Source organism: Amblyomma mixtum, chromosome 4, assembly GCF_055824585.1.
Source record: "Amblyomma mixtum isolate Tamu chromosome 4, ASM5582458v1, whole genome shotgun sequence".
NCBI classification, from domain to species: domain Eukaryota; kingdom Metazoa; phylum Arthropoda; class Arachnida; order Ixodida; family Ixodidae; genus Amblyomma; species Amblyomma mixtum.
The window spans coordinates 132,350,260-132,356,259 of NC_143015.1; positions in this window are offsets into that span (position 1 = coordinate 132,350,260).

Genomic DNA, 6,000 nt, shown 5'->3' on the forward strand with positions numbered 1-6,000 from the left:
TACCGTCCGCATCCTTCGACTACTTCTGCAGTCTAATAGCAAGTACACTACACCCAACACTCGACTCACACACATTGTACACCAGGCCATCCGCCTCTCCTCTGGCTCCACGGCGCTTCTTCTGGCGTCTCTGGTGTTGTGACCGAAGGAAGAGGGAAAGGAACGTGCACGGGCCTGCTCGCTGGCTCGAGCTGAGCCACAATCGCTGCCCATCTCTTTCTCTTGAGAGTGGTCCCATACGCGAAAGTGATGAGATACTGGTACTCGGACTCTACATCCACAAACACAGACGGCCAAACACCACATTGGCCAAACTCCGTAAGGTGGGGGACCAGGTGGCCCGCATGGTCCGCCGGGTTTCCAACAAACGCGGAGGGTCACGAAGTAAGGATGACTTGCGGCTGGCAAACGCCTTTGTAACCAGTCCAATTCTCTACTCGACTCCTTATCTCCACCTACGGAAACAAGAGAAGGATGCGCTTGAGGTCATCCTTCGCAAAATTACTAAGCGTGCCCTTGACCTTCACATCACTGCTTCAAACAGCCGCCTGACGGCTCTTGGGATGGTGAATACTTTCCGGGAGCTCCGGGAGGCGCACCTTACACCAGTACACGCGCTTGTCGCTAACGGAGTCGGGTCGCCGCCCTCTTGCTCGACTCCATATCTAACACACCCCTCCCATGGAAGACAGGTTTCACATCCCAGAACTGTGGAGACGTGCCCTCCACGTGCGACCTCTTCCAGCCAACATGTCACACGAATGCCATATTGGTCGGCGCCTGGCACGAGCGGAAGCCCTAGCCCGACATTATGGCAACAAATCAGGTGTATACTACGTGGACGCCTCCGCTCCTCACCATGGGGGATGGTACACGGTCGTGGTAGTTCATAACAGCAACACAGTTAACGGCCTCGCCTTCAGAGCCCGTAGTGCAGCACAAGCAGAAGGGGTCGCGATTGCTCTCGCGGCCTCAGATTGCAATTCAAAGTACATCATCATCGACTCGCGAGAGCCCTGTCGGAACGTCGCACAAGGCTGCACTCCCATCCTAGCCTATCGAATCCACCAAAATTACATACGGGATACGGACCCTGCACATCGTTACCTGATATGGGCCCCTGCTCATCAGGGGTTGCAGGAAAGAGGCAGCAGACGCAGCCGCCCGCGCGCTCTCTCACAGGCTGTTTCCTTCTCCCCACTCGATCAGGAACCCGATCCTAATCCGATCTATAGCTTCAAAGATTTTATAACCTACTGTCAAGATAGTCATCGCCTCTACCCTCGCCCATGTAAAGGCCTCAAGAAGGCGGATGACCGTCTCCTTCTCCGCCTTTTTACGAATGCATTGCTGTGCCCGGCAGCACTAAAACATTTTGGCGCCTCCTTTAACGGCAACTGCCCGCATTGTAGTGCGGTGTCTTCTGACACCTATCAAATTGCGTGGGCCTGTCCCTCCAATCCGGCTATTCCCCCCATCACCAACCCAACCAGGGAGAACTGGGAGGCGACCCTGCTCGCCTGCCACGACTTACAGGCCCAACAAGGCTTAGTCTGGCGCGCCCGGGCGGCGGCCGCCGCCACTGGGGTCCCAAACTAGGGACCTGCAAATTGCTGATGGGACGTACAGCCGCGAGTACAAAGCGCGGCGTGTTGGTGGAAGAACGCGCGTCTGTGCTTTCAATCTTTCCTCTTACATATTTCAACTCTCCTTTGTCTGAACGGGGGTGGTGGTGGTGAAAACATTTATTCGGAAGGAACAGAAGGTATGTTTGGATGAGCTCGTCAGGGACCGATCCTTACAAGCACTAGGTGGAGGTCACTAGTATAGGACCCCAGTGGCGGTGGCCGCCGCCCGGGCGCGCCCGACTAAGGCTTGTTGGGCCTGTAAGTCGTGGCAGTCGAGCAGGGTAGCCTCCCAGTCCTCCCGGGCTGGGTGGGGATCGGGAGAATAGCCGGGTTGGAGCGGCAGGCCCACATCATGCACAACTTCCTTTTCATCCTGCTTTCAGTCGCAACAAGAACAGCATCATTCGTTGAGCACAACAGCACACAGACGCGTACGCTCGGGTGGTACGGGTTCCATGACAACGCATTGGTTGGCATCCGTACAAAATATAACGCACACAGGTACGGTCGCCGCTGTCAGCCCATCTGAGGCCTTAAGAGGTCGCGAAGGGCTACACACATGCTGCCTCCCTAATTGGTGAAACCGTCTTGTTGTCACCGGGATCTGCGTTTTGACCAGTTGACGCCTTCAAAGGTTTCCTCTCCCGGTCCTCCTAATTCAAATCCAGAATCCGTATGCGGTGTTTGTGCACGTTAAAGAACCCCAGGTAACCGATATTACCGGATCCCTCCACTATGGCTTTCCTCATAGCCTGAGTTGCTTTGGAACATAGAACTCCATGAACCGAAACTAACACCGAACACAGCATAGATGGCGCTGCTTTGCCACAGTTAATGGCAGTCAATTGAAATGCTTTATAGAGTAGAACGCGAGTGTTATCGGCGTCAAGTTTCAAAATTTTCATACTCATAATTACTCATGCACACATCCGTACACAAAGACACTTCACGAAATGAAAGACCACTACGCATTCACTAGATCCTGTTTTATTCAGCTCGAACCAATGAGTCTTCGTATCGACACTTCAATAAAGATACGATACGAAGTCTCGTTGGTTCGAAGGCTCGTTGGTTTGAAGGATCGTCGGTATGGGATACGATTCCTGGTCGTTGAGTCGGATCTCTATAACTACAATCTATTCTTCCTTCTTGGCCTGCACAGTATTTGGCGAAGCAGGATGGCTGTACTACACTGCGATGAAGATGCATAGTACCATCAAAACAAACGTATTTAAGCTGCGTGAAGTGTACAAGCAGCTATATTTTGGAAAGGAAGTCATCAGTTTGACGGTACAGCTGCATTCGTTGAAGCAGTTCTGAGTGTCTCATGTGAGTGAAACGCATGTCCGCTCCTGACATTTGAGAGTGCAATGCAGAACGTAATCTGCTTGTGACCTATTGTGAACTGTCGAACGGGGCAATAATACAAAAAAGAGCCTTCGTGTCGTGTTCTGCGATTGCTCTCCTCGCAATCTAAAACACCTGGGTGCGATTCCCCGTATCTGTAGAACATACGTATTAAGAATAAAACCTTTAACGCCGCATCGTTCTCGACAGACGGTTGTCAGCAGAGGTGTCGCGCTTTTCTACTACGACCAGAAAAAAAATCTTTGTGCACAATGAATTCGAACCACCATCCTTCCGTTCCGCAGCCGAGCCTGCTAATGGCTGCGCTACTTCCAACGCATATGTAGTTCTTCTTGTCTAGGACGCTTGAGAGTGTTTGCAGAAAGGCGTCGAATCAGACGGATGCCTCCAAAGCGCCCTCCAGTGCCTCAAGCATTTAAGATTCACAAGGAAGGAAGGGAAAACTTTATTTACACTAATGGTTTTTCCTGCGGTTTGGGGGCATCTTCAGAGAGGTCTTGGTTCTACCCCAAGAGCCTTCTCTGTCGAAGTCGTCCGCCTCTAATCAGTAGTCGGTTGCCCTCAGTCCAGGGCTCCGCTGGCCACTGCCGCCCGTTGAGCTCGCTGTACCAGACCTTGTTGGTCTTCACAGCGGTCGCTGGACAGCAGAGTCTCCCACTGCTCCGCACTCGGGTCTTGTATTTTGGGGACCACGTGTATGTTTTCGCAGGCCCATCTGATGTGGTATAGAGTAGGTTTTTCGTCGCACCAGGGATATTTGTCCGTGTATATCGTAGGGGGCATTTTGTTTAGTATATGTAGGTTTGGGAAAGAGCCTGTTTGTAATTGTCTCAAAGTGACAGCTTCCTCTCTGCTGAGAGATTTGTGCGGTGGGGGATATCGCATTCTTCTGCCTCTATAGTTTTGTAGTATGGCCGAATATTCCCTGGGTGCTGGCGCGAGTTCCGCGGTCTCGTCGGATGCTCGGAAAGTAATGTATCCTCGAGCTATCCTGTCGGCCTCTTCGTTCCCTGCCACCCCCGTGTGCCCCGGTACCCACACAATTTTGTGTGGGATCTTGTCGTTTTGTTCTTCCTGGTTTTTAATTCTGTCGCTCGCTGCGAGGAGTATACGGAGCGCGTGACGACCTATCCTGCCATTCATGTAATTTCGGCAGGCTGTTTGAGAGTCAGTGAGTATTGTTAGTGACCGCCCGGTTCTATAGCCCTCCGCCACCGCTAGAGCAACGGCTGCTTCCTCGGACTCTGCAGCTGTGCAGCCTCGGAGAGACGCGCTGGTCATTTCGCGTAAAGACGAATCGACCACCGCCGCTACAGCGATTTTGGTATCTCCTCCTCTCCAAGACGCGTCTGTATACACGGTCGTGGCTTGAGGAGCATATGTTTTCTCAATGAATTCGGCCCTCGCTTCTCTTCTGCCCCGATGGAGGTTGGGATCCATGTTTTTTGGTATTGGAGCTACCTTCAGGGTCTTGCGAAGCTCGTCGGGGATCGTTGCCGTCCTCGACATTTCTCGCATCTGCTCGCGGTATCCGAGCCTCTGCAGCAGCGCTCTTCCAGTCGTTGTTTGCAACAGCCTGAGTTTTTGCGACTCAAACAATTGTGTACTTAATTAACATCTTATAGACACATCAGTGACAGAGAGAGAGAGAGAGAGAGAGAAAAAAAATCTTTATTGCACAAGGAATTCGGGGCACGCCCCAGGGTCCCCGCACGACCCCGCTGCACTCAATTGTTTATGTTTCTAAGGTCCATAACACTGGCAGCCCGGCCGGTTGCGATAGTTTGTACGGCCGGGTCCTCCGAGCGCAGCAGGGTCTCCCAGTCCTTCCAGGTCTTGAGGTTCTCTAGGTCCCGCAGGGGAGGGCCCGCCGGGCAGAGGGAAAGGATGTGGAGGGAAGAGGCGAAGGGTTCTGGGCATATATGGCGCATGCCGGAGTGGGGAAGGAGGGATGATAGTGGGCTAGGGTAAGGGGTGATGGAAGAGAGTGTGTCTGTAGTCTGCGCCAGAGCGTTGCGTGTTTGTTATCTAGGGAGGGATGGGGCGGGGGGTAGAGCTGGCGTAAGCAGCAACCCTGCGCTAAAGGCTTTCGCCTCACCGCACTTTAGGTCAACAAAGTGGCCCCTGTCGCGTTAAAACAGAACAGGGGGACGCAGCACTCCACCCTAGGGCGTGGGCGTGTGTGTCATTGGTGTATTAAGGAGAAAACCCTTAATGCCTCACACGGTCGTTAGTAGCCGTGTCGATCGCCGTGTCAAGAGCCGTGTCGGCAGCCGTGTCGGCAGCCGTGTCGGCAGCCGTGTCGGCAGATGTGTCCGCGTTTTGACGGGTGTCCACCGAGGTATGTGAGACAGTTACTGCGTAATTTCTTTTCCTCAAATACAATTTTCAGTTTCTTCACTACGGCCCCTCTTTCTTCTTTCACTCCCACTTCCTCCCTTCCTGTACGGTGCGGTTCGGGTGTCCACCGAGATGGTGGAGAATCACTGCGCCATTTCCTTTCCTCAAAAAGCGTTGCGTTCAAAGGGCAAGGCATCGCGCCGGACGGGTGGTGGCGTTCCGTGGACTCCCTGGTAGCGCAACAACACGCTGTCGCGTTCCACTCCTAAAGGCGAAGCTTAAGCGTCATTAATTAGCAGTCAGGTAATATTTAGTCATTAATCAGTAATTAGTCATTAATTAGTAATTTATGATTACTTCTTCATCAATTATGTGTGACGTCATCCAGTGGTGACGTCACCAGGGCCACAGAGGCAGTCAAAGTGGTGCGGAAAACGCTTTCGCCTCTGCGCACTTTAGACAGTCAAAGTGCCCCCTGAATTTTTTTTTGTTTTCGAACGTTATTCAATGATGTGCTTTTGGGGGACCGCTAATCGAGATGCGTTGAACGAAGAAAAATGTGCTAGTCCCAGCATGTTCCAAGGTGGCACAGCTCAACAGACCGGCGGACCTTCTCACGAGCATGGCGGGTGAGGGCAAATAACATCAGTGTAGTCGAGCGGCT